At 42.5% G+C, this 26,005-nt stretch overlaps 1 long non-coding RNA gene, 1 other non-coding gene and 2 pseudogenes across 8 annotated transcripts; 2 read left to right on the forward strand and 2 right to left on the reverse strand.

Moving 5' to 3' along the window:
• The first annotated feature begins 8 nt into the window (after positions 1 to 8).
• LOC105477684 (uncharacterized) lies at positions 9 to 18,028 on the forward strand. Of its 7 annotated transcripts, none has more exons than XR_011620226.1 (10): positions 9 to 407; positions 3,451 to 3,575; positions 5,032 to 5,099; positions 5,260 to 5,362; positions 6,376 to 6,436; positions 11,469 to 11,568; positions 11,959 to 12,059; positions 12,258 to 12,382; positions 12,766 to 12,801; positions 16,938 to 18,028. It is a non-coding gene; the product is annotated as an uncharacterized lncRNA (long non-coding RNA). The 7 variants fall into 7 exon arrangements; XR_011620227.1 differs by having other exon boundaries at positions 12,258 to 12,367; XR_011620223.1 differs by lacking the exon at positions 12,258 to 12,382 and adding an exon at positions 12,431 to 12,531.
• On the forward strand, positions 9,691 to 9,794 carry LOC112425924 (U6 spliceosomal RNA). The gene has a single exon (XR_003017135.1). It is a non-coding gene; the product is annotated as a U6 spliceosomal RNA (small nuclear RNA).
• Positions 18,029 to 23,623: 5,595 nt separating the features above from the next.
• On the reverse strand, positions 23,624 to 24,005 carry LOC139361786 (large ribosomal subunit protein eL34-like; annotated as a pseudogene).
• A 1,277-nt stretch (positions 24,006 to 25,282) lies between these two features.
• LOC112425920 (cytochrome c-like) lies at positions 25,283 to 25,828 on the reverse strand (annotated as a pseudogene).
• Between the last annotated feature and the right edge of the window lie 177 nt (positions 25,829 to 26,005).

Genomic DNA, 26,005 nt, shown 5'->3' on the forward strand with positions numbered 1-26,005 from the left:
AAGTTCACGTCACGACGTGGCGCGCCTCGGTGGCGTCAGAGCAGCGTCGGGCCGGGCGGGAAAGTGGAAAACTACCCGCGGCGGGCCGGCGTGGTGGTTCACCCTTGTAATCCCAGCAGTTTGGGAGGCCGAGGCGGGCGAATCAGGAGGTCAGGAGATCGAGACCATCCTGGCTAACACGGTGAAACCCGTCTCTACTAAAAATAGAAAAAAATTAGCCGGGCGCGGTGGCGGGCGCCTGTAGTCCCAGCTACTCGGGAGGCTGAGCCAGGAGAATGGCTTGAACCCGGGAGGCGGAGCTTGCAGTGAGCCGAGATTGCGCCACTGCACTCCAGCCTGGGCGACAGAGCGAGACTCCGTCTCAAAACAATAAATAAATAAATAAAACTACGAGTGACGACTTCTTGGTGAGTAAGTGGAGCAGTGGTCATAGTCTCTCCAGGCCCAGTCCCCTAGCGGCCTAATCTCTAGGCCCGGTCCGCGGTCGTCGTTCTTCTCTGAGACTCCGCGCCCGAATCCTCGGTTTTCTTATCTGCCCTGAGATGGGATAATCCCCACAGGTATCTTTCTGCTGGGCTTGGTGGTATGCGCCTGTCGTCCCAGCTACTGAGGAGGCTGAAGTGGGAGGATCACTTGAGCTCAGGACGTCGAGTGTGCAATGAGTCAATAATAGCACCACTGCACTCCAGCCTAGGCGACACTGAGAGAGACCGTGTCTCAAAAAGGGAGCCGGGGCCGGGGAGGTTGATAGTTCATTTATTGCTCTCGTCTACTCTATTAAAGCAGTTCTAACTTGATTTGTGTTGGTTTGTTTTTATTTTACTAGGTTTTTAGGGAACAGGTGGTGTTTGGTTGCATAAACAAGTTATTTAGTGGTGATTTCTGAAATTTTGTCGCACCTATCACCTGAAGAGTGTATAGTGTACCCAATGTATATTTTTTAATCCCTGAGTCCCCCGACCCTTTTCCTCGTGTCTCCAAAGTCCACTATATCATTCTTGTGGTGGTGGTGGTGGTGGTGGTGGTGGTTTGAGATGGAGTCTCATTCTGTCACCCAGGCTGGAGTGCAGTGGCACAATCTCGGCTCACTGCAAACTCCACCTCCCAGGTTCAAGCGATTCTCCAGCCTCAGTCTCCCCAGTAGCTGGGATTACAGGCACCAGCCTCCACGCCCTGCTAATTTTTTTGTATCTTAAGTAGAGAAGGGGTTTCACCATGTTGGCCAAGAGGCGGGGGGGGGGGGGGGGGTCTCGAACTCCTGACCTCAAGTGATCCACCCACCTTGGCCTGTCAAAGTGCTGGGATTAACAGGCGAGAGCCATCACACCTGGACCTGTATATCTTTTTTTTTTTTTTTTGAGATGGAGTTTGGCTTTTCTTGCCCAGTCTGGAATGCGGTGGCACAATCTTGGCTCACTGCAACCTCCGTGTCCCAGGTTCAAGCCATTCTCCTGCCTCAGCCTCCCAAGTAGCTGGGTTTACAGGTGCGTGCAGGCATGCCTGGCTAATGTTTGTATTTTTAGTAGAGATGGGTTTCACCATGTTAGGCTGGTCTCAAACGCCTGACCTCCAGTAATCCACCCACCTCGGCCTTCCAAAGTGCTGGGATTTCAGGTGTGCCTGGCCTCATTATGTCATTCTTTTTTTTTTTTTTTTTTTGAGACGAAGTCTCCTCTGTCGCCCAGGCTGGGGTGCAGTGGCCAGATCTCAGCTCACTGCAAGCTCCGCCTCCTGGGTTGACGCCATTCTCCTGCCTCAGCCTCCTGAGTAGCTGAGACTACGGGCACCTGCCACCTCGCCTGGCTAGTTTTTTGTATTTTTTAGTAGAGACGGGGTTTCACCGTGTTAACCAGGATGGTCTCGATCTCCTGACCTCATGATCCGCCCGTCTCGGCCTCCCAAAGTGCTGGGATTACAGGCTTGAGCCACCACGCCCGGCCCATTATGTCATTCTTAATGCCTTTGCATCCTCATAGCTTAGCTTCTACTATTTTATGGATTGAAGAGTTATTTCTTATTAGGTTATTGGAATTTAAGTGTGCTTCTTGGTCAGTTCCACTGAAATAGATGAAAATGCTTGATGAACAGCAATTATAATGATAAAAATTGCAAGTCCAAAACCATGTTAGGAATAAACTTGATTTAGAAAAGGAAATTGTGGGCCAGGCACGGTGGCTCGCGCCTGTAATCCCAGCACTTTGGGAGGCCAAGGCAGGCAGATCACCTGAGGTCAGGAGTTCGAGACCAGCCTGGCCAACATAGCGAAAACCCATCTCTACTAAAAATACAAAAATTATCTGGGCGTGGTGTCATGCACCTGTAATCCCAACTACTCAGGAGGCTGAAGCAGGAGAATCGCTTGAACCCAGGAGGTGGATGTTGCAGTGAGCTGAGATCACGCCACTACACTTCAGCTTGGACAACACAGCAGTGGCACAATCTCAGCTCACTGCAACATCTGCCTCCCAGTTCAAGTGATTCTCTTGCCTCAGCCTCCTGAGTAGCTGGGACTACTGGCGCGCGCCACCACACCTAGCTAATTTTGTCATTTTAGTAGAGACTGGGTTTCACCAGGCTGGTCTTGAACTCCTGACCTCAGGTGATCTGCCTGTCTCAGCCTCCCAAAGTGCTGGGATTACAGGTGTGAGCCACCACGCCCGGCCAGGAATATGCATCTTCCCAGTGATTCCAGTACAGTGATTTGCAGGCAACAGCTTGAGAGACACTGGCTAGTTTAGAATTTGGATGGAAAACATTTCCATGGGTTGTTCTTGTTAGGCACTTGTTTGTTTGAATTTATTTTTTTAGAGATGGGGATCAACTAGGTAATATTTTAATCTAATTTTATTCTCTGGGTTTAATGAAAGAGCTCAGGATTGAATCTGGGTTTTCTTTTCTCTCTCTTTTTTTTTTTTTTTTTTTTTGAGACGGAGTCTCGCTCTGTCACCCAGGCTGGAGTGCAGTGGCACTATCAGAGCTCACTATAGCCTCAACCTCCTGGGCTCAAGTTATCCTTCCACCTTAGCCTCCTAAGTAGCTGGGACTACAGGTGCGCATCTCCTCACCTAACTAGTTTTTTGTGTGTGTGGAGATAGGGGGTCTTGCTTTGTTGCCCAGGCTGGTCTTGAACTCCTGGTTTCAAGTGATCCTCCTGCCTTGGCCTCCTAAATGCTGCGATTCCAGCGTAAGCCACCTTGCCTGGCCAGAAATCGCACATTTTGAATTCTTCAAATGAAAACTTAATAGGTGAAAATAATTCTATTTGTTGATATGAATTGTTTGTTTTGGAAGCCACTATTGCTGAAGATACCTTATTTCACTACAGCATCAATCCTAGTATAATTTTTAAGGAACACATCAGTTTTCCTCTCAGGATTATTATTCCTGGGTTTAAGTTTTCATTTTTCCTTTATAATTTGCCATATTCTTTAAAATTTTGTCAATTTTCAGAAACCAGGAAGCAACCACTTTCCATCTCATATTCCTAATGAAGTTGAAGAAAATGACAGCGTCTGTAAAGCTTCTTAAGACATCAGAAATTATTCTTAAAACCAGAGAGAGTCAGAATCAACTAGGTAATATTTTAATCTAATTTTATTCTCTGGGTTTAATGAAAGAGCTCAGGATTGAATATGGGTTTTCTTTTCTTTCTTTTTTTTTTGAGACGGAGTCTCGCTCTGTCGCCCAGGCTGGAGAGCAGTGGCGCCATTCTCCTGCCTCTGCCTCCCAAGTAGCTGGGACTACAGGCGCCTGCCATCACACCCGGCTAATTTTTTTGTATTTTTAGTAGAGACGAGGTTTCACCATGTTAGCCAGGATGGTCTCGATCCCCTGACCTCGTGATCCACGCGTCTCGGCCTCCCAAAGTGCTGGGATTACAGGTGTGAGCCACTGCACCTGGCCAATCATGGGTTTTCTAAACAGAGGCAATGAAGATTAGAAATGACAGGACCATCCATCTTGAGACAAAGTTGAAATTGCTTTTTAGAAAATGGTACAGCCAGGCCGCACATGGTGGTTCACGCTTATAAATCCCAGCACTTTGGGAGGCCGAGGCGGGCAGACTGTCTGAACTCAGGAATTCCTGACCAACCTGAGCAACATGTCTCTACTAAAATACAAAAAATTAGCTGGGCATGGCGGCGTGCGTCTGTAGTCCCAGCTACTCAGGCGCCTGAGTCAGGAGAATTGCTTGAACCCAGGAGGTGGAGGTTGCAGTGAGCCAAGATCACACCACTGCACTCCAGCCTAGGTGACAGAGTGAGACTCCGTCTCAAAAAAAAAAGGAAAAAGAAAAAGAAAATGGTACAGTCTTTGGTCCTCATTACTACCTGTTAAGTAAAGCATTTCTAATCCTTTCATTAGAAAAAATGTTATATACTATTATTTCTTTTGTGTTTTCTTATGAAAAAATAAATATCCAGAAAGCAACTATATCAGTGTCAGAGTAATTTCAAAAGAAAATTTATAGAGCCATGTAAGATTGTGCTGGGGGAACAGATTATTCTATCTTGCTAAGGTTATGGCAGGTCTTTTTTAGAGCACTTAGTGGCTATCTGCTATCAAAGCTAAGTCTTTTATGTAGGTTTAGAAGATTTGAGTCTAGGCCGGGCGCGGTGACTCACGCCTATAATCCCAGCACTTTGGGAGGCTGAGGCAGGCGGATCACGGGGTCAGGATGTCGACACCATCCTGGATAATACAGTGAAACCCCATCTCTACTAAAAATAGAAAAAAATTAGCCAGGCGTGGTGGCGGGTGCCAGTAGTAACAGCTACTTGGGAGGCTAAGGCAGGAGAATCACTTGAACCCAGGAGGCGGAGGTTCCAGTGAGCCGAGATCACCCCACTGCACTCCAGCCTAGGTGACAGAGCAAGTCACCATCTCAAAAAAAAAAAAAAAAAAAGAAAAGATTTGGCTCTGAAATTGGGTTGAAAATATTTTTATTGGTTTTATCAGGAAGAAACGGGTTTTTAGAGAAGGAAAACTATGGTAGGAAACTGGTGACCAGCTCTTCTTTTTTCTGTGTAGCTGTGGACCAAATAGCTTTCCAAAAGAAGCTCTTTCAGACCCTGAGGAGACACCCTTCCTATCCCAAAGTATGTATTTTTCCCCTGGTATTTTTGCTTGTGCCAGCATAACTCTAGAATTTGGAATTTAAGGACACTGGTATAAAGTTGAGTGGGCTAAAATGATTTTTAACAGCAAATATTAAACTAAAAATTTATTCTTTTTTATTTTTTAAATCTCCTTATTAAGATAATAGAAGAATTTGTTAGTGGCCTGGAGTCTTACATTGAGGATGAAGACAGTTTCAGGAACTGCCTTTTGCCTTGTGAGCTCTGCAGGATGAGGAAGCCAGGTGTGGAGAGGAGGCATGGAATCTTGCTGAAATTCAGTCTGTTCCGCTAATTGCGTGGGGCTGGGGAGGGTGAGCGCAGTTGTTTCAAATTTCATTTTTGGTGTAAGCTCTCTTTTCCTCAAAGTAAACCTCACTTTGAAATTCCTAAGCTTGTGGTTATGAGCCTAACAATCAGTGTTTTCTAGAATGTGTTTCACCTGTGTTGACAGAATTTCTTTTTTTTTCGTTGTTTGAGATGGAGTCTTGCTCTGTCACGCAGGCTGGAGTGCAGTAGTACGATCCTGGCTCACTGCAAGCTCCGCCTCCCATGTTCATGCCATTCTTCTGTCTCAGCCTCCCGAGTAGCTGGGATTACAGGGGCACGCCACTGTGCCTGGCTATTTTTTTTTTTTTTTTTTTTGGTAGAGACGGTGTTTCACCGTGTTAGCCAGGATGGTCTTGATCTCATGACCTCATGATCCGCCCGCATCACCCTCCCAAAGTGCTGGGGTTACAGGCATGAGCAACCGCACCCATCCCCTAGAATTTCAAATCTCTACGTCTCCCTTGCTAAGAGCCATGTGCTCATTTCTGTATTTCTTTTCTTTTTTTTTTTTTTTTTTTGAGACAGAGTCTTGCTTTGTCGCCCAAACTGGAGTGCAGTGGCCGGATCTCAGCTCACTGCAAGCTCCCCCTTTCGGGTTTACGCCATTCTCCTGCCTCAGCCTCCCGAGTAGCTGGGACTACAGGCGCCTGCCACCTCGCCCGACTAGTTTTTTGTATTTTTTAGTAGAGACGGGGTTTCACCGGGTTAGCCAGGATGGTCTCGATCTCCTGACCTTGTGATCTGCCCGTCTTGGCCTCCCAAAGTGCTGGGATTACAGGCTTGAGCCACCGCGCCCGGCCTACTGTATTTCTTGTATAACAGGATAGTTCCTCTTTAAAATTATGTATTTAACCAATTTTATTGAGAAAAGATGATAAAAGCATTAAAACAAGGAAAGCAAAGTGGAAAACATGTCTCTTTTTTACAGTATGGGTGCATCTTATTCTAAGAGTCTCATCAAACTGCTTCTGGGGATTGACATACTACAGGTAAGACTCACTTTTTCTGTGAACATTTGATGGATGAGGTTTGTGGTGTATGCTCAAGTCTAAATGGCGGGAACATGGGATAGAGTAGGGTTAATCAGAGAATTGGGGTTTGTAACAGCTTTAACACAGCTCTGTTGCTGTGATGAGTTTGGTAGGGTAATGTCTGTGTTTTAAAACTATGCTTATTAGCTTGGTACATCCAGCAGTTGGTCCCATTTATTCCCTCTGCATCTGATTCTTTTTCTTTTTCTTTTCTTTTTTTTTTTTTTTGAGACGGAGTTTCTCTCTTGTTGCTCAAGCTGGAGTGCAGTGGCGCAATCTCGGCTCACCACAACCTCCGCCTCCCAGGTTCAAGCAGTTCTCCTGCCTCAGCCTCCTGAGTAGCTGAGATTATAGGCATGCGGCACCACGCCTGGCTAATTTTGTATTTTTAGTAGAGACAGGGTTTCTCCATGTTGGTCAGGCTGGTCTCGAACTCCCAACCTCAGGTGATCTGCCCACCTTGGCCTTCTAAAGTGTTGGCATTACAGGCGTAAGCCACCGCGCCCGGCCTGATTCCTCTCCTTAAATCTGCGTCCTGTGTACTCTGAGCACCTGGTAATCTATCATGTTCATATCTAAATCATCTCCCATTTAGCTTTTTAGATGATTATGTAACTTAATTTTGTCCTTTTTCTCCTTCTCTTTTAATATATTAAATAGACAATACATTGATATGATTTGAGTATCTCAAGTTATTCAAATATATATAGATCAGAAAACTTCCCTCCACCCCATTCTCCATTTTTCCTCTTCTCTTGTCTCCTACTGTTAATCTTTTCACACTCTTTTCATTGGAAACCTTGAATATAATTTAGGTGTTTTTTTTTGTTTTTTTTTGTTTTTTTTTGTTTTTTTTGAGACGGAGTCTTGCTCTGTCGCCTACAGTGGCCGGATCTCAACTCACTGCAAGCTCCACCTCCCGGGTTTACGCCATTCTCCTGTCTCAGCCTCCCGAATAGCTAGGACTACAGGCACCCGCCACCTCACCCGGCTAGTTTTTTGTATTTTTTAGTAGAGATGCGGTTTCACCGTGTTAGCCAGGATGGTCCCAATCTCCTGACCTCGTGATCCGCCCGTCTTGGCCTCCCAGAGTGCTGGGATTACAGGCTTGAGCCACCGCTTCCAGCATAATTTAGTTATTTTAAGTCTAAGAGCTCCCTTATTCCTCTGGAGAGCTCCCCTTGCAACCTATTTGATAATCTTTTAAAGTCTGCATTTCATGGATTAACAGCGTATTTAATAATATTTTGATTATCTGATTATTTTAACTTTGCCTTGATAATAATTTTCAGTTTTTCAGAAGGCAGATTAAGTCTTCGTATTCCAGTAGCATATTCTAAAAATGAAGACATACTCATGTGGATATCCTTGTAATAAGATATCAACTTTACCAAAGTGTTTCCTCCAGGAGCTCTAGTTGGAAAGAGATTATAAATTTCTTTTTTCTTTTTTCTTTTTTTTTTTTGAGTCAGAGTCTCCTCTGTCACACAGGCTGGAGTGGAGTGGTGTGATCTCAGCTCCCTGCAACCTCTGCCTCCCACAGGTTCAAGTGATTCTCATGCCTCAGCCTCCCAAGTAGCTGGGATTATACATTTCTGTTGTATATATATATATATTTTTTTAGACGGAGTCTCACTCTGCCGCCCAGGCTGGAGTGCAGTGGCACAATCTTGGCTCACTGAAAGCTCTGCCTCCTGGATTCACACCATTCTCCTGCCTCAGCCTCCCGAGTAGCTAGCACTACAGGCGCCCGCCACTACATCCGGCTAATTTTTTGTATTTTTAGTAGAGACAGGGTTTCACCATGTTAACCAGATGGTCTCGATATCCTGACGTCATGATCTGCCCACCTCGGCCTCCCAAAGTGCTGGGATTACAGACGTGAGCCACCGTACCCAGCCTTGTATTATGTATTTTCAGATCATCCCCTAACTCCCTTTGTCTTCTTTTTTAACCTGCCATTGTCAAAACCTTATTTGAGAAGATGCCAGAATATTTTTTTGAAAATATTCTGGAGTTATTATGGAATGTTAAGTACAATCCTGTTGTACTTAAGTTTCTCTCTGGAAAGTTTACTCTGAAAACTGTTGGTTTCTCTGAAAGTCAATTTATCATGATGCTTCTTAAGTGACTACTAAAATTTTACTGGAGTGTCTTTGAAGTTTCATCTGTTAATATGACTTTGTAACAATAAATAGGATTACTGTTAAAAGTAACTATTGGCCTGCTGCGGTGGCTGACACCTGTAATCCCAACAGTTTGAGAAGCCTAGGCAGGAGGATTGCTTGAATCCAGGAATTCAAGACCAGCCGGGGCAATGTAGTGAGACTTTGTGTCTATTTAAAAACAGAAAAAAAAAATGTTTTTTAAGTATCTATTGCTTATGCTCAGGGATAATCCTTAGTAGAAGGATACACAACATACTGGTAACAGTAGTTGTTTCCAAAGAGGGTAGCCAGTTGGTTGGAATCAGGTATTCTCTGAATACTTTTCTTTACCTTTTTAATTTTGTAGTGTATGTTGAGACAGGGTCTCACTCTGTCGCCCAGGCTGGAGTGCCGTAGTATGATCACGGCTCACTGCGGCATCAACCACCCAGGCTCAAGTGATTCTCCCACCTCAGCCCCATGAGTGCCTGGGACTACAGGTGCGCGCCACCCGGTCTGGCTAATTTTCATGTTTTTTTGGTAGAGATGGGGTTTCGCTATGTTGCCCAGGCTGGTCTCAAAACTTCTAGGCTCAAGTGATCAACCTGCCTGAGCCTCTCAAACTACTGGGATGTGGCCCTACCTGTTTTCTTTAATTACTATGTTAGAAAAGAAATGAACAGCCTAATAGAAAAGTAGACAAAGGTCGTGAACAGACCTTTTACAAAGAAGAAATACAAGAATATAAAATATTTAAAAAGTTAAATTTTGTTAGCAATCAAAGTCACAAATTTAAAACACTATATCAAAATAGTAAATAATAACTATTAAGCAGTAAAAGGCATTTTTTCCTACTCTCAAAGGGTCTGCTTGTTGAGTGTAGTGAATAGGCATGCTCATACATTGCTAGTGAGCATATAAATTAGTTCAGGCATTGAGTCTGAAGAGCAATAAATTGTATGTGTCAAAAACCTTAGATTTTGCATACCCTTTAATCCTAATGTCTTGTCTCCTAATTTATCCTAGGATAATAACTGTGAATGAAAATGAAATAACATTAGTTTAGTGCTTGCTTTGGCAGCATATATACTAAGACTGGAACAATACAGAGATTAGCATGGCCACTTTGCAAGGGTGACACGCAAATTTGTGAAGTGTTCCATATATTGAAAAAAATTGGCCGGGCACAGTGACTTACGCCTGTAATCCCAGCACTTTGGGAGGCCGAGGTAGGTGGATCATGAGGTCAGGAGACCGAGACCATCCTGGCTAACACGGTGAAACCCCAACTCTACTAAAAATACAAAAGATTATCCGGGTGTGGTGGCAGACGCCTGTAATCCTAGCTACTCCTGGAGGCTGAGGCAGGAGAATGGCGTGAACTCAGGAGGCAGAACTTGTAGTGAGCCGAGATTTCGCCACTGCACTCTAGCCTGGGCGACAATGCGAGACTCCATCCCAAAAAAAAAGAAAAAGATTACTGTTTAAAATAAAGAAATGTAAATAATTGAGATGTTCAAAAAGGAATATTATATGCACATTAATAACTGTAAAAAGAACTAGTTAGTATCATACATTAATTGAAAAAAACAAACCCAGGTTACACATAGCATTTATATTAGGTTGGTGCAAAAGTAATTGCGGTTTTTGCAATTAAATAGTGCAGTCCAGTATTTTGTTAAAAAAAGAAGATACGGCCGGGCGCGGTGGCTCACGCCTGTAATCCCAGCACTTTGGGAGGCCGAGGCGGGCGGATCACAAGGTCAGGAGATCGAGACCATCGTGGCTAACACAGTGAAACCCCGTCTCTACTAAAAATACAAAAAATTAGCCGGGCGCGGTTGTGGGCGCCTGTAGTCCCAGCTACTCGGGAGGCTGAGGCAGGAGAATGGCGTGAACCCGGGAGGCGGAGCTTGCAGTGAGCCGAGATCGCGCCACTGCACTCCAGCCTGGGCGACAGAGGGAGACTCCGTCTCAAAAAAAAAAAAAAAAAAAGAAGAAGATACATATGCATATTAATAGTGCACATTTCTGGAATGACAGGATTAGTCATTTTTATGTTCCCTTTTTAAATTTTTTCAGAGTCCTGTGTACAGTAATAATACATTTGAAGGATTGTTTGTTTATTTATTTTGAGAAAGAGTCTCACTCTGTTGCCCAGGCTGGAGTGCAATGGTGCGATCTTGGCCCACTGCAACCTCCACCTCCTAGATTCAAGCAATTCTCCTGCCTCAGCTCCCCGAGTACCTGGGATTACAGTGTTCACCACCACACCTGTCACCCAGGCAGGAGTGCAGTGGTGCAGTCTCAGCTTTCCAACCTCCTGGAACAAGTGTTAGTCAGTCATTGCCTTGGGAGAAATCTTGTGTAATGAGTATTTCATTTTGAAACCATAGTGAATCACATTTGATATCTCTCTCTCTCTCTTTTTTTTCTTTTTATTTTTCTCAATGAGTTTCAGATGCTATTCTGTGATAGATTCACAGGTCTGTTTTTAAGCAGTAAGTTTTGAGTGGAAATTTTCTATATTGTCTTAATCACACCTGCTTCCCATAGGAATAATACTTTTTATGCCTTACTATATAGCCAGTTGAGAATTTTGGCTCTTAATGTAAGATAATAGCTCTGTTTCATATTTATTGCCTGTCTGTTTTCGATGAAGCTGTGGTATTAACAACTAAAAGATTCTAATTTGGGGAAAAATTTAAATTTTTTTTCCCCTAAATTGTGAGTGGGAAAACTGAGTGAGAGAAGTGATTTTTTTCTAATTTTACCTAACAGTTCAGTACAAGCTGAGGTAGTGATATGAAAATGTATTAAGTTTTTGTGCTTTTAATTTTTAGGTTCGCCAGTTGGTGATTGATAAGTTGTCATCTATTGGAGGATTTGCCTGTGATAATAAAGTTCATTCTTCATTCCATAACAGCCATGGATGCACTTGAGGTATGCTCTTATATCCCGTCACACCTAGACAAAGCAACTTAAGTTAATAAGTACCAATCGCTCTTCTCTGTCCCCAGACTAACCGAGAATAGTGACTAATCCAGATAGCATTCAGAGGAGAGAATGGAGCTATTCAACAGATTCATTATTCTGTATAAGCTGCTATAAGTTACATTTACTCTTTCTGTGTAGTACCTCACAGAATTCTGAAATTTTGGGTATGATGTTCTATGACATTTCATTAGCTATTCTCACAACTCTATTTTTCAAAATGTCCAACATTTAAAATTTTTTCTTAGTCTTTCAGGAGATTGTCATGGTTGAGAGACTGGACTGTGCGTACCCACTATGAATAATCAGAAAACCATAGTTAATATTTATTTTCTGCAGGTAATTTCTGAGCTTCGGGAGAAGTTGGATCTGCAACATTGTGTTTTGCCATCACAGTTACAGGCTTCCCAAGTAAAATAGAAAAGTAAAGGACGAGCAAGGTAAAGAGCTCATGGATAATTGCCACCCTTTTCCTCACATAGGTTGTCACAGTTTTCTGACATCCCACAGTCAGAATTGGAGCTTAATACTTACAACTACAAATAATGGTACTATTATGACATTTACATCTAGTATTGTATAGTGTTTCAAACTACATATATCTATGTGATTATGTATGCGTTTATATGTTTTCTTAGCCATTCAGATCAATTCCAGACAGACTACAGTGCAAGTTTATTAGCCATCTTATACATGAGGTTGTCATTTGCTCCAGGGTACATGGCTACGAAGCAGGAAATCAGATCTTGTAAGTTCTTTTCTGGTAGGTAGAAGACTAATTTTTTCCTCTCTGCTGCTTGTAATTCCTCAGGAAATCAAGAAAGCAGCGGTCAGAGCTGCATTATTCTCCTTTTTGATGTAATAAAGTCAGCTATTAGATATGAGAAAACCATTTCAGAAGCCTGGATTAAAGTGAGATCTTTGGAACTTTGATTATCAAGGAGGAAATGAGTGGCAATTAGTGACAGATGTATAACTGAGGTAGATTGAAATAAAAATCTCAAAAGTCATTCAAGTGGAAATAATAGCTGATGGCTGCCATATGGACACATTGGCTCTTAGATGAGATAACACGGCATGCTGAGTAAGGTGAAACGTGTTTCGCTGATGTGTGGTAATGTTTTTGTGACTCTCTTGTTTTTTCAGGCAATTGAAGACACGGCCTCAGTGTCTGAACACAAGGTGATATTCATGTACTATGCATTTTAAGTATTGTAGACTTGAGGCCGGGTGTGGTGGCTCATGCCTGTAATCCCAGCACTTTGGGAGGTCAAGGAGGGCAGATAACGAGGTCAGGAGATCAAGGTCATCCTGGCGAACACGGTGAAACCCAGTCTCTACTAAAAATACAAAAAAATTAGCCGGGCATAGTGGCAGGTGCCTGTAGTCCCAGCTACTCGGGAGGCTGAGGCAGGAGAATGGCGTGAACCTGGTGCGGGGAGCTTGCAGTGAGCGGAGATTGTGCCACTGCACTCCAGCCTGGATGACAGAGCGAGACTCTGTCTTAAAAAAAAAAAAAAAAAAGTATTGCAGACTTAAAAGTAATGACGTTGGCTAGCTTGCCGTCCCGCTTTCTTTCTTTCTCCTCCATCCAGTCACTCTTTTTTCTCTTCTCTAGTTGCTCTAATAAACATTAGCTGTTTGGGGAAGATAATGTGAGGTGTTGACTGGCCAGATAGCCTGCCCCTACTCACTCTGGCTATAAAATAAGCCTACAGTATCCATAAAGGGAAATACAGTGTAACTAAGCACATCAAGGTGCAATCAAAGAAGCCAAGTCCCCACTGATGAGATGAAGAAAATAACCACCTGAGTCTCAGGTCCCTGTATCTGCCTAATTGCCCTTCCTTCCACCCAGCACCACTGTCAAGATAATGGCATTCCATGTTTTACTTTACTTTGCCCATGTAGACCTGACTGGAGTAAATCAGTGTGTCCACTGTCAAGGCAATGGTACTGGATCTTATGTCTCTATTAATTCTAGAAATACCTTCTATCAAAAAGCCAGATGATTGGCTGGCCATAGTGGCTCATGCCTATAATCCCAGCACTTTGGGAGGCTGAGGCAGGCGGGTTTGAGACCAGCCTGACCAATGTAGCGAAATCCCGTCTCTACTAAAAATACAAAAGAAAAATTAGCCTGGCCTGATGGCACGTACCACTGCACTCCAGCCTGAGCGACAGTGCAAGACTCCATCTCAAAAAAAAAGAAAAAAAAAAGCCAGATGATTGAGTTCCTTAGGAGCTGATTGGTTGCCTTAAAGATTTTTCTTTCGTTGGAATCTGTTTTGTGGAATTTTTGTTGTGTTAGCCAATTTTTGGATGACTATCTTAAAAGCTTTCATTATGCTGAATAAAGCAATTAAAAAATTGACAACTTTTTGTGGTGAAAAATATCAAAGTACTCCAAAACACTGTTTTTGGTTTTGGATAAACATATATTTATCCAAATATAAATTACCACCTTGGCTGCCTGCATTCCTATTTTTACATAGTTGTAATCATTTTATAAATACAATTTGTATTCTTTTTTCTCTTAACATTTTTTCTCCTGTTATAAATATTTCATGTGCTTCTGCATTTTCATTGTTACCTTTAATGACTGTATTTTGGTCTAATGACTCTCAATTTTGGTGTCCTAAGAAGTGGGGCATTCAGTTAAGAGAAGTAGTAAAATTTGTTTTGTTTTTTCTTTTTTGTCCTGCTTGCCTTTTTAACTTTTTTGTTTTGTTTTGTTTTGTTTTTTCTTTTTTTTTTTTTTTTCTGGAAGCATAGACTCAAGTTGCCCTGAATACATTCCCAATGTTTTCTCTCTCTCTTTTTTTTAAGAGACCAGGTCTTGCTCTATCACCCAAGCTGGAGTGCAGTGACAGCATCATAGCTCATTGCAGCCTCAAACTCCTGGGTGCAAGCGATCCTCCCATCTCAATTTTTGGAGTACCTGGGACTACAGGCAAGCACCACCAGGCCTGGCTAATTCTGTTAGTTAGTTATTTTGAGATGGAGTTTCGCTCTTTTGCCCAGGCTGGAGTGAAGTGTAACAATCTCTGTTCACTGCAACATCTGCCCCCTGGGTTGAAGCAATTATCCTGCCTCAGCCTCCCTAGTAGCCGGGATTATAAGTGCCCGCCACCACACCTGGCTAATCTTTGTATTTTTAGTAGAGACGGGATTTCACCTTGTTGGCTAGGCTGGTCTCAAACCCCTGACCTCAGGTGATCCACCCGCTTCAGCCTCCCAAAGTGCTAGGATTACGGCCAATTCTTTTATTTTTTTTATAGAGATGAGGTCTTGCTGTGTTGCCCAGGCTGGTCTCAAATTTTCAGCTTCAAGTGATCCTCCTGCTTGGGCCTCCCAGTGTTGGGATTATAGGCATGAGCCACTGCACCCAGCCCTCATATTTTTCTATTTTAAACTTAGGTAAACAAGCTAATCGTGGAGAAAAACCCACAAGGAATCTACAGATGTAAAAAATACAGTTTTTCTCCACTCTCTGTCCCATTCCTCAGGGATAGTCATCCTTCCAAATTTTTTCTCTTCATATACAAGCTGTAATTGTGTGCAAGTACTGGTATGCTCTTATGCCTACACATATGCATGTTTACATAATGTTTTTACAAAAGCAGAATCTTAACCGTGATTATGGGTTATTGTTGTTGTTGTTTAAAGAGACAGGGTCTCACTCTGTCACCACGCTGGAGTACCAGTGGCATAATCATAGCTCACCGTTGCCTCCACCTCCTGAGCTCAAGTGAGCCTCCCTCCTCAGCCTCCCAAAGCAGTGGGATTATAGGCATGAACCACCATGCCCAGCCTGATTATCCTTTTGCAGGTTGCTGTTTTTTCCACTTCATATCAGGAATGTCTTTCCTGTGTCAAAAAATATAATATGGTTTAGCAGTCCCTAACCTTTTTGGCACCAGGGACTGGTTTCATGGAAGACAGTTTTTCCACAGAAAGTGTCGGGGTATGATTTCGGGATGAAACGGTTCAGCCTTAATAGGCACTACATAGATTCTCATAAGGAATGTGCAGCCTAGATCTTGTGCACGTGCAGTTCACAATAGGGTTCACACTCCCATGAGAATCTAATGCAGTCGCTAATCTGACGGGAGACAGGTCTTAGGTGGTAATGCCCACTTGACTGCCCCTCACCTCCTGCTGTGCAGCTTGGTTCCTAGCAGACCACGGACCCCATGATCCAGGGGTTAGGGACCCCTGGCCTAGCATATTCTTTTTTTTTTTTTTTTTTTTTTTTTTTTTGAGACGGAGTCTCGCTCTGTCGCCCAGGCTGGAGTGCAGTGGCGCAATCTCGGCTCACTGCAAGCTGCGCCTCCCGGGTTCACACCATTCTCCTGCCTCAGCCTCCCGAGTAGCTGGGACTACAGGCGCCCGCCACTGCGCCCGGCTAATTTTTTCCATTTTTAGTAGAGACGGGGTTTCACCATGGTCTCGATCTCCTGACCTTGTGATCCGCCCGCCTCGGCCCCCCAAAGTGCTGGGATTACAAGCGTGAGCCACCGCGCCCGGCCCAGCATATTCTTTTTAAAAAATATTTTAATAAAAAAAAAATTTTTTTAGACAGAATCTCGCTGTGTCACCCAGGCTGGAGTGCAGTGGCACGATCTAGGCTTACTGCAACCTCTGCCTCCTGGGTTCAAGTGATTCATCTGCCTCAGCCTCCTGAGTAGCTGGAATTATAGGCACTTGCCAGCACGACTGGCCAATTTTTTTTTCTATTTTTAGTAGAAATGGGGTTTCACCATGTTGGCCAGGCTGGTCTCGAACTCCTGACCTCACGTGATAGGCGCACCTTGGCCTCCCAAAGTGCTGGGATTACAGGCGTGAGCCACCAGAATAAACCAGCCTGGCTTATTCTTTCGATGACTGTAATATTCCAAAAATTAAAATTACTCCGTCATAATTTATTGGACCTTTCCCGTATTGGTGGGCATTTATAGTCTTTCCAACTTTTCACAAAGTAATTTTCTTAGTAATAGTGAAAATACTGGAGTTGGCAAGTGATTGAATCTTTCCTTTAATAAATGTCAAGATATTCAAAGTTACTTCTGTAGTAGAATCACTTTAATGTATATTGCAATGTATTAAGAGATACCAGTGGTTAATAATTGTGGCACTTTATTTCTCTGAAAATTATTTCTGGGTTTTGTGAAAAGTGTAGATACTCCCAGGGGAGTGTGTGGAACAAATGAGCATCATCCATTCTGTGTTTTAATGGGGAAAAGCTGCTGTTTCATTGTAGCGAATGTACTGATTTGTTAACTGTTTTTCTATTATTGCATATTTATTGACAATAGGTGTTTGACCTGGTGATGCTTTTCATCATCTATAGCAGCAATACTCAGACAAAGAAGTACATTGAAAGGTGCTAAGAAATAAGATTCGATCAGGCTGCATTCAAGAACAACTGCTCCAGAGTACATTCTCTGTTCATTACTTAGTAAGTGTCAGAGACTATTGATCTTTAATCTAAAACGGAAAGCTATACAGCTCCTGTGTAAAATTTCATCTTATTTTAGTCCATTGTTCAAACCCATAGAAATTTTTGAATTTTATTTTTGCATTAATCATTTTAATTGTCTATCTCAATGCATTTTGCAGCTATGACAAACTAGCCTTTCATATCCTATTCTAAGTAGCTTATAAAAACCTTGAGGGGAAAGGCCGGGTGCAGTGGCTTATGCCTGTAATCCTAGCACTTTGGGAGGCCGAGGCGGGCGAATTACGAGGTCAGGAGTTCGAGAGCAGCCTGGCTAACATGGTAAAACCCCGTCTCTACTAAAAAAATACGAAAAGTTAGCTGGGCGTGGTGTTGGGCACCTGTAATCCCAGCTACTTCAGAGGCTGAGGCAGGAGAATCTCTTGAACCCAGGAGGCGGAGGTTGCAGTGAGCCGAGATCTGCCACTGTACTCCAGCCTGAGCGACGGAGCAAGACTCCGTCTCAAAAAGAAATCCTTGAGGGGAATAGGACCCGCCTGTAGAAACTAGTAGAAACGTAAATATGAACTTATTTGAACTATCACTCTTTGGCTATTCAAAACTGTGGACTTTAGGTGATAATTCCTCTGGAAATGTAAATTATTCAAACTGGAATTTTATAAGCTGGGAATAGTGTTTTGCCTGAATGTTCAATATATTAACAGTATAGAACTTAGAAAACTGGATGGGCCAGTCGTTTGGGGTTTGGGTCAGAGGCTAATGAGAATACCTCGTTGGATCTTAAATTTTATATTTAGGAGTGGATTTAATGTTTGTATTATTTCATCTTGCAGTTCTTTCTGTGTTTATTTCTGCCAATTATATATGTTTTGGGCTGTAATTTTCTAGATGCAGAAACCATATGCAATTTTTCATTGCATTTTCCCCGATAAAGCATTATACCCAGCTGAGTACTAAATGTAAGATTTTTTAAAACTATGGTATCAATAAGGAAGCTATGTTTATTAACTGGTTATTTACTGTGGGTCCATTAATGTCTATGTATATTGTGTTATTGGTAGAGCATGATCACATCTCTTCTTGATCTTCTTTTTAAAAAATCAGTTTAGTTAGCATTGAACCTTATAGACCAACTTCAAATTATAACCAAGGTGGAACATCCCTGAGGGGTAGTGTGATTGCATGGGGAAACTGGGATTTAGAAGAGATGGCCTCCAATGCCAAACTGAGCAGACAGGAACGTACTATTTGGCTTATAATTTAACTTCTTTGAGCTTAAAGGACAATTATTATCCAAATGTGGAATCCCATTGATGCTGAGAGAAAACTCAGAATGGTGAAGGATTATTCTGTGTAAAAAATATTAAGATTTCTTAAGTTAAAATGAGAGTTGGGGAGAAGTCTGACATTCCAAAAGGATAAGCAACTCTTAGCTTGTGTACTGTTTCCTACAGCTTCTTTTCTCTCTCTACTCTTCCCCACTCAAGGTTCTTAAGGGTATGTGTTCATCCATTCTGTCGCTGGCTCAGAGTTTTCCTCACTCTCTAGACCAGAGTATAATTTCATTTGGCAGTCTCCTATACAAATATGCATTTAAGTTTTTTGACATGTACTGCCAGCAGGTATGTTGAAACACTTATTTTGGCAAGGAGGGAACAGGGGAAGGAAGAATCATCTGATGCTTATTTTTTGTTTATTGGAACTTACTGAAGGGGAAGGAACTCTGAACTGGGACTCAGGAAAGCTCAATTCTAGTCCCAGCCTTGATGAAATGAAGAGACTTGACTGGTGGATCTAACTCCGTGTTCTGAGCTCTAAAATTCTCTGCCTGAAATTAAGATCCAGATCCAGTCTATTTCAAAACATGAGACACTTTTTTTTTTCAAGACCGAGTTTCGTTCTTGTTGCCCAGGCTGGAGTACAGTGGCGCAATCTCCGCTGACTGCAACCTCCGACTCCCGGATTCAAGCGATTCTCCTATCTCAGCCTCCTGAGAGGCTGGGATTACAGACATACACCACTACACCCAGCTAATTTTTTGTATTCTTAGTAGAGACAGGGTTTCACCATGTTGGCCAGGCTGGTCTCGAACTCCTGACCTCAGGTGATCCACTTGCCTCAGCCTCCCAAAGTGCTGGGATTACAGGCATGAGCCGTCATGCCCAGCTGAGACACATTTTAATAGCATATATCTAGAGAGAGAGAGGACTGTATTTGTGGAAAATGTTTATGAAAACAAGTAAAGAATGGTGTCTTATTTTGTGTTTTTACATATATTCTTCCTATTATTAACAATGTTAAAACACATCTGAATGGAACTTTTAAAATGAAGATTTGTAAAAAATTTTAAACATTTAAAATAGAGCAATAGTTGCAGCTGACATGAGGTAGCTGTTGCAATTGAGAATATAATTCTGTTATGACTATTACAGAGTGACGGTATAAAGGGAGAATGGCATCCAAAACATTTTTGAACCTTCTTAATGTCTTAGAGACACTATCATGATCCATGTTTGCTTGGAAACATGCAAGTCTAGCCAGTACTATATAGAGAAAACCTTAAAAGCTTTTAGCTCCTTTTAGCTCCTTGAGTGCCATCATTTTGAGAAATTTCAACTGATCTTGTACAACCTCAACTTAAAGGGTAAAATTTAACCCATGTGGGAAAAAGAAAGAGGAAAACTATGCCAAGGAGCAAAATCAGGAGGGCTTAGGTAGTGCTTACCGATAAAATATGGGAAATAGATCAAGACAGGATGCTAAAGTTACACTGACATGTTGCTAAATCTCCTGAAGCCAACATTAATGAAAACTAGATGATAGATGATGGGATTGGGTTGATTGTGATTTTAATAAAGTAGAGATTGGAGAGGCTTCAGGGGTGAATCCCCTTAGAATGACCATCCAGTGCCAACAGAATGAAGCCAGCAGTCACATCCAGGTAAGAGGCAATATGTTGGGAATGATTCTTTTTTTTGAGACGGAGTCTAGCTCTTTCACCCGGACTGGAGTGCAGTTGGCACAGTCTCAGTTCAGTGCAACCTCTGCTTCCCAGGTTCAAGCGATTCTCCTACCTCAGCCTCCCGAGTAGCTGGGACTACAGGCACGCGCCACCACGCCTGGCTAATTTTTGTATTTTTAGTATTTGGTGTTTTTAAACCTCTATTTGAAATTTGCTAAAAAAAAAAAAAAAAAAGCAAATGATAGATTTGCTAGTGTGTAGTAGTGGAAATGGAGTACATAGCCATAGTTCCAGCATTTTTTTATTCTTACCACAAACATTAAGTGCCTATTCTGTGCCAGGCACTGAATATTAGATCCTCTGCCCTCAAAAAGGTTGTCTATTAGGGTAGAGATGGGTCTGTGATCAGCTAACCATGAAACTGTTCAGGTTCTGAGAGCAGTGGGGACACAGAATTGCCTTGTTTCCTAAGAAACATCTCCATCTAATGTGAACTTCACGTGGGCTTGCTTTCGTTTGTGGACACCATTCACTGAAAAAGCCAGGCTGTAATCCCAGCACTTTGGGAGGCCAAGGCAGGCGAATCATATGTGCCCAGGAGTTTGAGACCAGCCTGGACACCATGGTGAAACCCCGTTTCTACAAAAACATACAGAAATTAGCTAGGTGTGGTGGCATACACCTGTAATCCTAGCTACTCAGGAGGCTGAGGTGGGAGGATCCATTGAGCCCAGGGAGTTGAGGCTCCAGTGAGCCATGATTGTGCCAGTGCACACCAGCCTGGGCAACAGAGTGAGGCTCTATCTCCAAAATAAATAAATAAAATAAAACGAAAGGAAGAGATTAGATTGGAATCATAACTTGTAACTCGTTTGTATCATTAGTGCTACCTTATGGCAGTAATTCATACTGGACTGTGACTTTGAACAACCAGCATATTTTATCTTTTTTCCCCCTTTCTTGGATCCCCAGTCAGCACATTTTTTTAACTAAAAAAAATTTTTGGACTAGATAATATACATACGTCGTACAAAATTCAAAATGTATAGAAGGATATCCAGTGAAAAATAACTCTCACTTCTCAGTCCTGTAGGCACCTGGTTTGTCTCCCATAGGGACAATCACTTTATAACCTTCTGAGATGTTGAGAATTTACAAATACGTATTTACCTGTAGTTTCCTTTCCCCTCTTGTTCTATATCATACCTTTTGCATTTAGCAGTTTATTTTGGAGACTGCTTCAAATCAGTAATATAAAGCTACTTCATTATTTTATTTTTGAATTTTGATAATATATATATAACATAAAATATACCATTTAAAATGTTTTTAAGGGTACAATTTGTAGCATTAAGTATATTCACAATGTATACAACCATTACCACTATCCACTTCTAGAACTTTCTGATCATCCCAAACAAACTTTGCACCCATTAGGCAATAATTTGCCATCTTCCTCTCCCCACCCCCTAATAATCACTAATCACATTCTGTCTATGGATTTGTTCATTCTAGGGGCCTCACATAAATGGAATCATAACAATATCACTCTTGCCCAGGCTGCAGTGCAGTGCTGGGATCTCGACTTACTGTAAGCTCCGCCTTCCGGGTTCGTGCCACTCCCCTCTCTCAGCCTCCATAGTAGCTGGGACTACAGGGTCCTGCCACCACACCCGGCTAATTTTTTGTCTTTTTTAGTTGAGACAGGGTTTCACTGTGTTAGCCAGGATGGTCTTGATGTCCTGACCCCATGATCTGCCCACCACAGCCTCCGAAAGTGCAGGGATTACAGGCGTGTGCCACTGCGCCTGGCCAGCTTAATATTTTCAAGATTCATGTATGTTGTAGCATGCATCAGAACTTTATTCCCTATTACAGCTGTAGTAATTCCATCTTTGTTTTTTTTGTTGTGTTTTGTTTTGTTGAGACGGAGTCTCACTCTGTCACCCAAACCGGAATGCAGTGGCACAATCTCGGCTTACAGCAACCTCTGCCCCCTGGATTCAAGCAATTCCCTTGCCTCAGCCTCCTGAGTAGCTGGGATTACAGGCACATACCACCACACCCAGCTAATTTTTGTATTTTTAGTAGAGTTGGGGTTTTACCATGTTGGTCAGGCTGGTCTCCAACTGCTGACCTCAGGTGATCCACCCTCCTCAGCCTCCCAAAGTGCTGGGACTACAGGCGTTAGCCACTGTGCCCGGCCCCCATTCTTTGTTTATAACATATTTTGTTTATCTATTCATCCATTGATGGACACTTGGGTTGTTTCCACGTTTTGGCCATTTGAATAATGTTACGATGATTGGTTTACAAATATTTGTTTGAGTCTCTGAGGGTATATTTCTAAGAGTGGAATTGCTGGATCATAGGATGACCATATGTTTACCATTTTGAGGAACCACCAAACTGCTTTCCATAGCAGCTGCATAATTTTACATTCCCACCAATAACACATGTAGACTTTAATTTCTCCATATTCTTGCCAACATTTATTTTCCTTAAAATATTTTTTCTTTTAATTAATTAATTAATAATTTTTTAAAAATTTTTATATAGGGTCTTGCTCTGTCACCCACGCTGCAGTGTAGTGGCGTGATCATAGTTCACTGTAGCCTGAAACTCCTGGGCTTAAGCAGTCTTCCTGCCTCAGCCTCCTGAGTACCTGGGTCTATAGGTACCTGCCACCTCTCCTGGCCCTACTTTTTAATTATAATCATCCCGATGTGTACGAAGTGGTATCTCATTGTGGTTTTTTTTTTTTTTTTTTTTTTTAGACGGAGTCTGGCTCTGTCGCCCAGGCTGGAGTGCAGTGGCCGGATCTCAGCTCACTGCAAGCTCCGCCTCCCGGGTTTGCGCCATTCTCCTGCCTCAGCCTCCCGAGTAGCTGGGACTACAGGCACCCGCCACCTCGTCCGGCTATTTTTTTGTATTTTTTAGTAGAGACGGAGTTTCACTGTTAGCCAGGATGGTCTCGATCTCCTGACCTCGTGATCCGCCCGTCTCGGCCTCCCAAAGTGCTGGGATTACAGGCTTGAGCCACCGCACCCGGCCAAAAGTATTTAGTTTCGATAAAGTCAAATTTATCTTTTTTTTTTGTCTTTTTTTTTTTTGGAGATGGAATCTAGCTTTGTCGCCAGGCTGGAGTGCAGTGGCACAATCTCGGCTCACTGCAACCTCCACCTTGCAGGTTCAGGCAATTCTCCTGCCTCAGCCTCCTGAGTAGCTGGGACTATGAGCGTGTGCCACAACGCCCAGCTGATTTTTTTATTTTTAGTAGACGCGGGGTTTCACGATGTTTGCTCGGATGGTCTTGATCTCTTGACCTCATGATTCACCCACCTCAGCCTCCCAAAGCGCTGTGATTACAGGCATGAGCCATCGCATCTGGCCTTATTTTTTATTTTATTATTATTTTTTGATCTGTGATTTTCTTAATTAAGTCGTATGATCACACATAGTTATAAAATTTGTGTGTATCTCCTCTACTTTAATCATTTTAAGTTGGCAGAAGTACCATTCCCAATCACAAATACACAGCAGTTTTACAGTTTTATGTTTTTTTTTTTTTATTACTCAAAAAAGTTTCATTTTTTTATTTAGCTTTTTGACTCTGTGCTTGTGCCTTCAACACTTTCACAACGATTTTCTGCTCCTCGATAAGGAAAGCACGCTTGATCCTGTCACGAACACATTTAGCACACATGGAACCACCATAGGCCCTGCTGACATGTTTCTTTGTTTTGGACAATCTCATAAGAACTTTAGGTCTTACAGCACGAACCCCTCGAAGTCTGCCTGGGCACACACCACATGCAGATTTTGGTCTTTCCCAACCTTCTTGGTATAAAGGTAAACAATTCTATTACCAGGGGTTCGGGACAGCCTAGTTTTGTTAGAGGCTGTATTGTGGGAAAGCCTACGTCGGTATGTCAAACGTTGGACCATTCTGAGTGCCTGCAGACAACGTCCCCGGAAGAGCTATGTTTTTGAATTACTCTTTAAAGACAATCCTGAATTATAACTTAGTTTGAGTTCGATTGTAAAGAATTCTTTTTTTTTTTTTTTTTTTTGAGACGGAGTCTCAGGTGTTGCCCAGGCTGGAGTGCAGTGGCGCGATCTCGGCTCACTGCAAGCTCCGCCTCCCGGGTTCCCGCCATTCTCCTGCCTCAGCCTCCTGAGTAGCTGGGACTACAGGCGCCCGCCACTGCGCCCGGCTAATTTTTTGTATTTTTAGTAGAGACGGGGTTTCACTGTGGTCTCGATCTCCTGACCTTGTGATCCGCCCGCCTCGGCCTCCCAAAGTGCTGGGATTACAGGCTTGAGCCACCGCGCCCGGCCGATTGTAAAGAATTCAAGAGTGAAGTTTAACTTGTTACTCTTTTAAAAGCATGTGACCTTATAGATCGTGTATAAAATGTGAGAAGTGTTAAATAATATTTGATATTACACATAAACCACACTAAAATGTCTTTCATTAAGTTAAAGGAACCATTTTAAATACAGGGGATTCTAATTAGGTTCGCATAGATAAGGCCAGAAATATAAACTAGGCATTGCTACCTTTACCTTCAACCCTTGCCTTTAAGAGGCGAATGAACACAAACACAGGTGAGTCTTCCTTGGTTCTAAGACAGTGAAGGAATTTCCCCAGTATTTAAATATATTCACATACCCAGTTATATAAATCTAAATATAAAACCAATCTCCAGTAAGTTTGTTTTTTTTTTATTTTGTTTTGTTTTTGTTTTTGAGATGGGGTCTTGCTTAGTCATTCTGGCTGGAGTGCAGTGGCGTGATCTTGGCTCACTGCAACCTCCACCTCCTGGGTTCAAACAGTTCTGTCTCAGCCTCCCAAGTAGCTGGGATTACAGGTGCCTGCCACTACGCCTGGCTAATTTTTGTATTTTTAGTAGAGAAGGGGTTTCACTATGTTGGCCAGGCTGGTCCCAAACTCCTGAACTCAAGTGAACCACCCGCCTCAGCCTCCCAAAGTGCTGGGATTACAGGCGTGAGCTACTGCGCCCAACCTCCATTAAGTTTTAAGATGGCACTCACCATCTTTGTGAGAAGTTTAACATTACTAACGAATTCTAATCATAAATCTTTAGAAGGGGTAAACAGTGATACCATGTGCTGAATTGGAATTTCTATTAAAATTCAAAAACTGAACATTTAACCACAAGCCAGTCTTAGTTTTAAATCACAACTGCCCAACAAAATATTCTATCATTCATTTATGATCTGAATTCTGGTGTATGAGATCTATTAAAGTAGAGTACACATAAAACAGTCATGAGACATTTGTTTTGTAATAAATAAGGCAGTGGCCAATTATTACTCACTGGTAGTTTTTTTGAGATAACCTATCAAGTCTGCCCTTTCTGCCTTCTTCTTAATGCCGGCAAAGATCATTTTTCTTCCATGCCCTTGCGATTCTCCAAATACTCCCTCAGTGTATCCTCTCCCCAGGTGATGCCTTTGTTCTTATTGGCGTCTATGTAAGATAATGCAACAGCTTGACCTGTCTTCCACCCAAAGAGACCATAGAGATTAGGCCCAGTTTTGTGCTTGCCTCCCTTTTCCACGGTGTGGCACTGGGCACACTTCTGAACAAAAATCTTCTTACCTTTCTCAACATCACCCGTATTTAATTCTCTTTTTTGTTGCTGGGGCCATGAAGGTTGCCACTCCAAAGCTGGATGACCCACTCTCTTATTTTTTTGTTGTTGTTGCTTGTCCTTTCGGTGTCATGCTTAAGATACCATTGCTGAATCCAAGGTCATGAAGATTTTCTTTTACTTTCTTAAATTTAGGTCTTTGATCCACTTTGAGTTAATTTTTGTGTATAGTGTAGTTTAAGGATTTAATTTATTATTTTGCATATGAATATCCGGTTTTTCCAGTTCCATTTGTTGAAAAGATGATCCTTTCACCATTGAAATGATTTTGGCACCCTTGTC

Source organism: Macaca nemestrina, chromosome 2, assembly GCF_043159975.1.
Source record: "Macaca nemestrina isolate mMacNem1 chromosome 2, mMacNem.hap1, whole genome shotgun sequence".
Lineage (NCBI taxonomy): Eukaryota > Metazoa > Chordata > Mammalia > Primates > Cercopithecidae > Macaca > Macaca nemestrina.